Source organism: Bufo gargarizans, chromosome 7 (genome assembly GCF_014858855.1).
Source record: "Bufo gargarizans isolate SCDJY-AF-19 chromosome 7, ASM1485885v1, whole genome shotgun sequence".
Classification (NCBI taxonomy): Eukaryota; Metazoa; Chordata; class Amphibia; order Anura; family Bufonidae; genus Bufo; species Bufo gargarizans.
In genome coordinates, this window is record NC_058086.1 from 54,106,484 (window position 1) to 54,117,452 (window position 10,969).

Consider the following 10,969-nt stretch of genomic DNA (forward strand, 5'->3'; position numbering starts at 1 on the left):
TAGGATGCGGACCCATTCATTTCAATGGGTCCGCATCCGTATGTCCATTCCGTAGCCCCGCAAAAAAAAATATATGTCCTATTCTTGTCCGTTTTGCGGACAAGGATAGGCATTGTTACAATAGATCCGGGGGGGGAAAAATGGATGCCATACAGACGTCATCTTTTTTTTTTGCAGATCCGCAAAACACATACGGTCGTGTGCATGAGCCCTAAGGGTCAGTTCACACAGCATTAGAGCCTGGTGACAGTCTTATCCATCAGGAGTGTTGATCGCCATATACCTCTGAACAGGTGCACAGTGCCAAATGCTGCCCCGAGACTCCGATGCCAAAACCCGATCTACCACACGGCTCCTCAATCAGGTAAATACGATGTCTGGTGAATAAGCTGCAGGTAAGTCCAGAACTCGGTACTAGCTGCAAGCCGCAAACAGGGGCGTTTAGTGGTACAAGATTTAGCTTCCTTCCAGAGGGTACACCGATGCCCGTTACAGATCTCACCTGAGCTTCCGTCTCCTCTGTGTGTTGGCGCCCGTCCTTCCCCTCTGCCATCAGCTCATCTTTTCTGTTACCGTCCTCTTCTTTTTCTGGTCCACCCTTCTACTTTGTCCCCCACCTCTTCTTCCCCCACTCTCTAGCAGGTCCCCTTCTGAATTGCTGGCACCCCGAATCTGGCTTTGGACCACGATCCACCGATTAAAAATGTGCATGGCAGGGGCTTTCAATCTGGGATACCACCCCGCCCCCCACCCCCATAAGATCTTTTCTGAGATATTTTTCTTAATGACCTATCCTCAGGATAGGTTATCAATATCAGATAGGCGGGGGTCCGACACCTGTAATTACACCGGCTCACCGCTGTGATGTTGCCAGCGAGCAGGTAAACAATGAAGGAAAGGCTGCGCTGGCACAGAGGATGGACTTCTCTTCAACCAGCTGATCTGCAGGGATGCCAGGTGTCAAACCCCCCCTGATATGATATTGATGACCTATCCTGAGGATCGGTCATCCGTAAAATATCTCAGAAAACCCCTTTAAAAGGGCTAGAGCACACAACCATATTTTTTGTGGATCGAATGCAGACCCATTAATTTCTACAGGTTGCAAAAAAAAAAAGACAGCACTCGGATTGGCTGCAAATTATAGAACATGTCCGATTCTTGTCCGTTTTGTGGGCCCGCGAAAAGTGCAGGATACATACTGCCAATATCTACCGTTTGAAGTCTGTAAAACAGATACGGCCGTGTGCATGAAACCGAGTATTGCAAATCAGCAGGACTTGTGTACACTTAGGGCTCGTTCACACAAACGTATTTTGCGGTCCGTATACGGAACCATTCATTTCAATGTGTTCACAAAAGATGCGGACAGCACTCTGTGCAGTCCGCATCCGTTGCTCCGTTCTGTGGCCCCGAAAAAATGTAGTCTTGTCCTATTCTTGTCCGTTTTGCGAACCATAGGCATTTCTATAATAGGCCTTCTGTCCGTTCCGCAAATTGCGGAAGGCACACAGGCGCCATCAGTGTTTTGCGAATCCGCAATTTACGGACCGCAACAAACGGCACGGTCGTGTGAACGAGCCCTTACTGAATTATACATTAGAAAGTGAAGTACCGCCCTAGAGCTACTTCTAAGGCCTCATGCACACGACCATATCTGTTTTGCAGTCCATGTGCCGGACACATTCTTTTTACAGACCCATTGACTACAATGGGTCTGTGTTCTGCATATGGATGGTCAGTGTGCTTTCCGAATCCATATATCTGTTCCGCAAAAGAATAGAACATGTCCTATACTTGGCTGTAAAATAGAGTCCACGGACCAACGAAGTCAATAGGTACGCAAAAATATGCGGTTGCAACAAGGACCGCAAAATACAGTCGCTTAAATGAGGCCTAATATGTAGCAGTTCCATCATCATCATAGAGGCGATAGCTCATCTTTGATGTATGTAACGTATTAGGCAGTTCTGAATTAAGAGGGGGTCTTCTGTTCAGGAACTCTTGGCCAGAGTGGAGAGCTGTTTTTGGAAGAAAGCAGCCATGTTTTTTCTAATCCTGGTCAGCCCCTTTAATTTGCTCAATGGAGGTTACTGTAAGGAAACTGAACACTTTATGACAGGTTTTTTTTTTTTTAAACATCTCTTTATTGAAAAGTAAGGAATCATACAATAAATACAGCAATCACTTGATATACCAGATAAAATACAATTTCTGTAGATTGTACAAACAGATTACTTTGCATAGTTCCCCACTCACAATTTTATAAATTTCTTCTTCCCATCCCCCCCCCCCCTCCTTCCCCCCCCCCCCCCTTCCAAACCCCCCCAACCCAGGAACACTAGTCCGGTCACCTTACATCGCCATACCGGATACTCCTTACACCACCCGTCAGCATGTCACCCAAAGTGCGCTATAATTCCAACTTCCCCAACCTGTTTGCAAGTTGTGCCTCTAAGTACCATTTTGTCAGCTTAAATGGGGCCATCAGCTCTCTGAGTTCACAAGGGGACAAAAATTCCTCAACAAAGACCTTCCACTTCTTGATGAACTTCCCCACCTGTCGTTCCTTGTCTTGTTCCACCTCCAGCCTTTCCAAATAGAGGACATTCTTCATCATCCCAACCACCTCATCCCATGACGGCACTTCCCCTCCCAGCCAGTGTCGCAGAAGAGACTTCTTCACTGACATCAACAAGAGATGTATCCCTCCTTTCTTGACCACTGACCCTATTTCCTCCTCCTGGTTTATCGGTATGTAGTGAAATACACATTGCTGTGGCGTTGATCCCACTTTGTCCCCCCAGACCTTCTCTATCATAGCTATTGCTTGCTGCCATAGTGGCCGTATTTTAGGACACTCCCATATAGCGTGCAAGAGTCCAGCCCTTGGGAAGTCACATTTAGGGCATTTGCGCAGGTAGTGAGCGGGTGCATCCCGGTATGTCAAATTAAAGGCGTAAGTTGCTCTATGCATGAGTCTTATTTGCGTTTCCCTCCATTGCTCATTATACGTTGCCCGCCGCACCAATTCAAGGCCCTCTCTCATTTTTTTCCCCACATTATGGTCTGACAGCTCCTTCTCCCATGGTTTATATGCCCCCTTAACTAGGCCTATCATCTGAATGTTATGGATTTTTTGGTGGAGATCAGACAGTGACATATGAGAGCCATCCCTACCCAATAAAGCTGCAAACCACGCCAACCTGTCAGGATCGCCCAGTTCGCTCGCCTGTGCTTTGCAATAACTTTTGACTTGTAGATAGGGGAGATAATGAGTGTCCTGGAGGGCATATTTTCCTTTCACCTGTTCCCATGACAACCACCCAATATTGTCGCTCCGCAACAGGTCACTAAGCCGCATAATATTTTTACGCCTCCACTCCTGAAATAAGCTGTTCTCCCTACCTTGGGGAAATGCCGGCAGCGACCACAATGGCAACCTAGGCGAAACATAGTAGGGGAGACCGTAGATCTTCCTGATCGCCTTCCACGCCATTATGGTGTCTTTTAATAAGACCGTCTGCTTAATTGATGCTGGAATATCTCCTAGCTTGGAGTGCAATAGGGCTTCTAAATTCTCCTTACCAGCCAGTTCCTTCTCGAATAAAGTCGCAGAGTAATGGCCCGTTCCCCACACCCAATCCCGTATATGTCGAAATAGAGATGATAGGTTATAATGGCGTATGTTCGGAAGTTGTAACCCCCCATCATATTTCAACATTGTCAATTTAGAATAGGCAATACGAGGCCTTTTAGCCTTCCACAAGAAGCGGTTAAACGCTCTCTGCATCCTAGTGACGTCTGTGTGCTTTAACAATAGCGGAATCGTTTGGAGCGGATAAAGCAACCTTGGGAAGCTCATCATTTTAATTAAATGCGCTCTACCACACAGTGACAAGGGTAGCTCTTGCCATTTGTCCAATTCCTTCTCTATTTTCAAGAAGAGAGGGGGATAGTTCAGGGTATATATTGAGCTTGGGGTACGGCCTATCTTGATACCCAGATAGGTCAGATAGTCTTTTCGCACCTCCACCCTGTTCCTCATTCCGTTCCCCCCGTGTGGCTTATGCCCTAAAAATAGGAGCTGGCTCTTATCTACATTAATTTTATACCCTGTCACCTTCCCATACGTATTCAGTGCGTCTAGTATCCCGTCTAGCTGTAGCTCAGGCGCCCCCAAGTATAGCATAATGTCGTCAGCAAAACAGCTTATTTTTAACTCCCTTCTGCCTATCTTGATCCCGTCAAAGATGTCCGACCTCTGCAGCCATCTAGCTAGGGGCTCCATCGCCAGATTGAAGAGCAACGGGGACAAGGGACATCCCTGACGTGTTCCCTTACTGAGCGTGACAGGTTTGGATAAGAAGCCTGGTATGTTCACTCTCGCCTGCGGATTGTCATATAGTGCTGTCAAGTAGTTCCTAAAAAGTCCCCGGACATTAAACCTATCTAGTACCATGTCCAGCCATTGCCAGCTAACGTTGTCAAACGCTTTCTCGGCGTCAAGTGCCAGCAACGCTGGACATGGTCCATCTTTAATCTCTCGATTGGTACTCAGAGCCGCCAGGACTTTACGGACATTTGTTACTGCGGACCTACCTTTCATAAATCCTACCTGGTGGGGGCCAATTAGATCAGGTACACAAGTCGCTAGTCTATTTGCCAAGATTTTGGACAGGATTTTAATATCCTGATTAATTAAGGAAATCGGCCTGTATGCACTCGGTTGGGTTAAGTCCCTTCCTGGCTTCGGGATAACTTTTATATAGGCCATTTTGCCCGTGCCGGGCAAACTCCCTCCTCCCATGATGGCATTAAACATCCTAGTCAAAGTCGGGGCCAGCTCGTGTTGCAATGACTTATAAAATTCCGCAGGGAACCCGTCAGGTCCCGGTGCTTTACAATTCGACAAAGATTTAATGGTCGCCTCTACCTCTTCTTCCCGTATGTCACCATTTAGGGCTTCCAACACATCTGCCGACAACTGCGGCAGGTCTACCTGATCCAAAAAAAACCTTGCTGCCATCGGGTCAAAACTGTCCTCAGTATACAACGACTGGTAGTATTTACCAAGGAGGTCTACTATATCTTTCGGTTGGGTATACAGTGTTCCTGACGCATCCTTCAAGGGATGGAGCGTGGGTTGTTTAGCAAAGGGGCGTGTCAGATTAGCTAGTAGTCGCCCGGCTTTATTACCCAAGCGAAAGAACTTAGCCCTCTGGTAATCTCCGGCCCATTTTTCACGTCTTTCCTGGCAATAGTCAAAGTTATGTTTGGCTGTTACCCAAAGCACTTTATTCGATTCAGTGGGATTTCCGAGGAAGTCCGTATAGGCCCTCCGCACCTGACTCGTGGCTTCATCAAACTGTTTCCTCTCCTCCCGCTTCTTCCCTATCGTGTAGGACATAATCCTGCCCCTCAGTACCGCCTTCGCCGCATCCCAAAATAAACCCTGATTCGCCGCATGTTCCACGTTGTCCTGTGCGTATTCCCACCACCAGCCTTTCAGTCTGTCAATGAACTCTTTGTCCCTGGACAGATGCTGGGGCATTCTCCATATGTAATCCTGGCCTCTAGGGACAGTGTCCATGAGGTCCACGACCACTGGGGCATGGTCCGACACCAACAAATCCGCAATGACAACCCTCTGTACTCTGTTCAACAATCCTGCTGACGTTAAAAGGTAATCAATCCTGGACCAGGACCCCTGGGAGCACGAATAATGGGTAAATTCCCGATCGTCGGGGTGGTGGTGCCGCCATGTATCATGTAACCCCGTACTCTGTAATAACGGGGCTAACGTCTGGTTTTTCCTTTGCTTAATAGCGGACCCTGGGACCTTCCTCCTCCTGTCTTCCTGCTCGTTAACTACCCGATTAAAGTCCCCCCCCACCAATAACATTTGCGAGTCTTCCGTCAGGATGTCCCCTTCCAACTTTCTATAAAAGGCCGCTTGGGAGTCATTCGGGGCATAAATGTTGTGTAGTACTATCTTCCCCACTGGTGAGTCAAGACACATACGTATCCATCTCCCCTGGTCATCTATTGACGTTGTTAATATATCATACCGCAGGCGCTTATGCAACAAGATCATCACTCCCGCTTTTTTCCCTATGGAAGGCGAACCCACCACGTGACCCACCCACAACCGACGCATCCTTATAAAATCCGCTTCCTCCAAATGGGTCTCCTGCAGAAGTGCTATATCAATTCTAAGTTTTTTGAGATGGCGTAATACTGCCATACGCTTAGCAGGGGACCGAAGGCCCTTAATATTCCATGTCGCTACTCGCATACTTGAGTCTGGGTTTTGAAGAACTCTGCAGGAGAGACCATTCTGGTACAACGCTCAATATAACATGCTTGGTGACTTCTGGAAATCCATATGTCAATGTGTCCCTGACTAGTGAACCCCCCCCCCCCCCCCCCAGCCCCTGAAACCTACCCCACAACATAAGAACCCACATTTCTAACTTCACTTTTTTCACGCATCTCATAGTGTAGCCGTTGTAACTACAACATTCAAACTGTCCCATTAGCTTTCACACATCACTTCCCACTCTCCAGCCCATATAGTTAAACATAACAGGTTGCTATAAACTCAACGGTAGTGGACCATAAGCCCAATGCTTGTCTCACGTGTCCCTTCCAGGCTTCACCATCAGAGAAAAGTTCAGACTCCATGGCGCCTTTAATCAGTCCGGATCCGTCTCTAGCTGTTCCGGGCCTTTGGCTCTCGGCGTCGATCTTCCCGGATTAAATCTGGCCCCTCTTCCTCTGGTTGAAGCAGTGGACCTTTGGGAAAGAGATGGAATCACGTCCTGGCCTGGTGGATCCAAGTCCAACGCTGCTTGTGCTTCCCCTGGGGAGTGGAAGGTATCAACCGAGCCATCCTGTCGAAAAATCCTCAGGATAGCAGGATATATCAAAGCAAATTTAGTTTTATTCCCAGCCAGCGCGGAGCAGATTTGGGAAAATTCTCTCCTCCGTTTCGCTACCTCAGCGGAATAGTCACTAAACAGCAGGATCTTACTGCCGCGAATAATTAAGGGTTGCTCCTTGCGCCGGTACTTCGCCAGTATGGCCTCTTTGGCGGCATAGTTAAGGTACTTCGCTATCGTAGCTCTGGGCCTTGCATTATTTGAGCGCGTTCCCAGCCGATGCGCCCTCTCCACTATGCAGGCGCCCCTCAGCCCCAACGCCTGCGGTATTTCCACCTCACAGATATCCGCCAGTTGGTTCAGAGGGACCGACTCCGGCAAACCAATGATCCTCAGGTTGCTCCTCCTGGAGCGGTTCTCCAGATCGTCGATCTTTTCTCTCAGGAACTGATTATTCCGCAGGAGGTCACTGATGTTGTTCTGAGCTCTTTCCAGGTCTTCCTCCACCACCACCACTCTTTGCTGCACCTCTGAGATTTGAGAGGTATGTTGTGCCACTTCATTATGCAGCTGCTGCAGAGCCGCGGTGACTGTGGCCTCCAACGAGGCTTTGATATCCGGAGCCAAGAGCTTCGCTACTTCTATAGCCATCGTTTTACACGAGGCTGTGATGTCCCCTTTCGGGAGGTGGCCACACTCCACGTCTTCGTCCTCCGAACCGGAAGCCTCTGTGCTCCTCTGTGTGGATTGCGAAGTCGAGCGGGTGAATCTGTGGTGTCTCTCATTCACCGGCGCCATCTTGCCCTTAGCTTTTAGCTCATCTCCGGTCGGGAGTATTGCCTGCATCTCCTTCTGTTGCGAACCGCCTCTGACCACAAATTTTTCCATGGGTAGCCCCCTAGTGTACTTGGGGGGGTTCGTGGGGATATTTATGAGCCCCGATAAGCGGCGGTTCCACAAAGTACGGGCCGGTCGAGCGGAGCTCCCCTCACTAGCGGCCGTCCATGCGCGCGCCGGAACCGGAAGTCTTTATGACAGGTTTCTCTACAGATCTTGTCAGAGGCCCTTCTAACAGGCAGGGCAACTTTAACCCCTTAAGGACTCAGCCCTATTTCACCTTAAAGACCAGGCCATTTTTTGCCAATCTGACCAGTGTCACTTTAAGTGCTGATAACTTTAAAACGCTTTGACTTATCCAGGCCATTCTGAGATTGTTTTTTGATTATACCTAATGACACTGGTAAAATGTAGTAAAAAAAAAAATCAATCATTTTTATTTATAAAAAAAAATTGCAAATTTACCAAAAAAATTTAAAAATAAATTGCAAATTTACAAGTTTCAATTTCTCTACTTCCATATTACATAGTAATACCTCCAAAAATAGTTATTACTTTACATTCCCCATATGTCTACTTCATGTTTGGATCATTTTGGGAATGATATATTTTATTTTTTGGGGATGTTACAAGGCTTTAAAGTTTAGAAGCAAATCTTGAAATTTTTCAGAAATTTTCAAAAACCAAATTTTTAGGGACCAGTTCAGGTCTGAAGTCACTTTGCAAGGCTTACATAATAGAAACCACCCAAAAATGACCCCATTCTAGAAACTACACCCCTCAAAAGGTATTTACAAACTTTGTTAACCCTTTAGGTGTTCCACAAGAATTAATGGAAAATAGAGGTACAATTTCAAAATTTCCCTTTTTTGGCAGATTTTCCATTTTAATAATTTTTTTCCAGTTATAAAGCAAGGGTCAACAGCCAAACCAAACTCAATATTTATGGCCCTGATTCTGTCGTTTACAGAAACACCCCGTATGTGGTTGTAAACCGCTGTACGGGCACACGGCAGGGCGCAGAAGGAAAGGAATGCTATACGGTTTTTGGAAGGCAGGTTTTGCTGGACAGTTTTTTTTTTTTTTTACACCATGTCCCATTTGAAGCCCCCCTGATGCACCCCTAGAGTAGAAACTCCCAAAAAGTGGCCCCATTTTAGAAACTACGGGATAGGGTGGCAGTATTGTTGGTACTAGTTTAGGGTACATATGATTTTTGGTTGCTCTAGATTACACTTTTTGTGAGGCAAGATAAGAAATAGCTGTTTTGGCAGTTTTTATTTTTTATTTACAACATTCATCTGACACGTTAGATCGTGTGATATTTTTATAGACCAGGTTGTCACAGATGCGGCGATACCTAATATGTATACATTTTTTTTATTTATGTAAGTTTTACACAATGATTTCATTTTTGAAGCAAAAAAAGAAAAACACAAAAACAAAAAAAAAAAACAGGTTTTAGTGTTTCCATAGTGGAAAAATATAACGGGTGGTCCCTAAGGGGAAAAGGTGCAGAGACACCCCCCCCCCCCCCGGGGTAAACTGCTCGATAATAAGAACTAGGTGAAACAAAGGGGCAGTAACGTATTAACCTAACGTTTATTAGGACAATTAAGATCCCAGGACTGGGAAGAGAAACCCCTACCAGACAAACAGTACAAACAACGGCAGGGAACCTGGGTTAACAGGTCACCAGATGATCAAGTCCACATTGACGCCTCTGGGCGGGGCGGGACTATATGACCAATAAACATACAGTGTTGAGGCCATGGCGGTGTGCCAGAGGTCTATAAACATGCCAATAGGCAGAAGAGAAGGGTGGATCTTACTGGTGGTGGACGATCAGGACCGTCTAGTCCAGTACCCAAGGGGAGGATGTTCTCACACTTGAATACGTCCTCCAGTGGGTTATAACTTGGTCCAGGAGGGCCACAAGGAGAGTCTGTCCCCGTTTATGCCCTACTTGGCCTGTTGTGCCCTAAGGTAAACCTCCTAACACAGGGTCCTATCCCCGCAAGGGCTGGCCCCGTCCAGAACCTAACCCTAAATAGATGACCAGGGGAGGTGGCCCTATTAGGGGCTTGAAACACCCAGGGTGTATCGTGAAGATAGCAATGGTGGAGAACTATTATGAAGATATACTCAAAGTCCCTACGCGTTTCATATGGGAATATATCCTACTCTGAAGGAAAGAAACCTCTACTTATGGAAGACCCCTTAACTCATCAGGGGACAAGGGTCTCAAGAGAGCCCCCACTCCCAAACCAGCTAAATGGAACTAAGGTTGCGCAGACTTAGGACATATTTAGTCCAATTCAACCCAGATACTGTATCACATGGAAAGCGTGTGGCATTAACCATGGGGTGCGGCAGGACAGAGAAACGTACCGCCAATCTGCCGGCGTCTGACCAATAGTGTTTCCATAGTCTGAGAGCCATAATTTTTTCAGTTGGGGCAATTACCTTGGGTAGGGTATGATTTGGGGTGCGTGTGACTTTTTGATCACTTGCTATTACACTTTTTGTGGTGTAAGGTGACAAAAAAAAAATAGTTTATTTAGCAGCGTTCTTATTTTTTACGGTGTTCATCTGAGAGGTTAGGTCAGGTGATATTTTTTTAGAGCCCTTCGATACGAACACAGCGATACCAAAGATGTATACTTTTTTTTTATTTATGCAAGTTTTACACAATAACAGCTTTTTTCAAAAAAAAAAAATGAGCCATAGCATTTTTATTTTTTGGGCGATTGTCTCAGGTAGGGGCTAATTTTTTGCGGGATGAGGTGACTGTTTTGATTGGTACCTCTGGTGGGCAAACGCCTTTTTGATCGATTGCTGTTGTACTTTTTGTGATGTAAGGTGACAAAAACTGTGCTAAATAAACAATTTTTTTTATTTTTTATGGTGTTCATCTGAGGGGTTCGGTCATGTGATATGTTTATAGAGACGGTCGATACAGAAGCGGTGATACCTAATATGTAAACTTTCTCCCCCCCACCACCTTTATTTTTTACTTTATTTGGGGAAAATTATGTTTTTGTTTATTTTTACTTAAACTTAATTTTTTTGGGGGGAAAACTATTTTTTCAACTTTTTTTTCACTTTATTTTTTTGTCCCATTTTGGGACTTGAACTTTGGGGGGTATATTCCTTAACAATGCATTCCAATACTTCTGTAAGGAATGCATTGGCTGCATGAGTAAGGACCCCCCCGCGCATTTAGCCGAGGTGCCTGCTCGTCATGT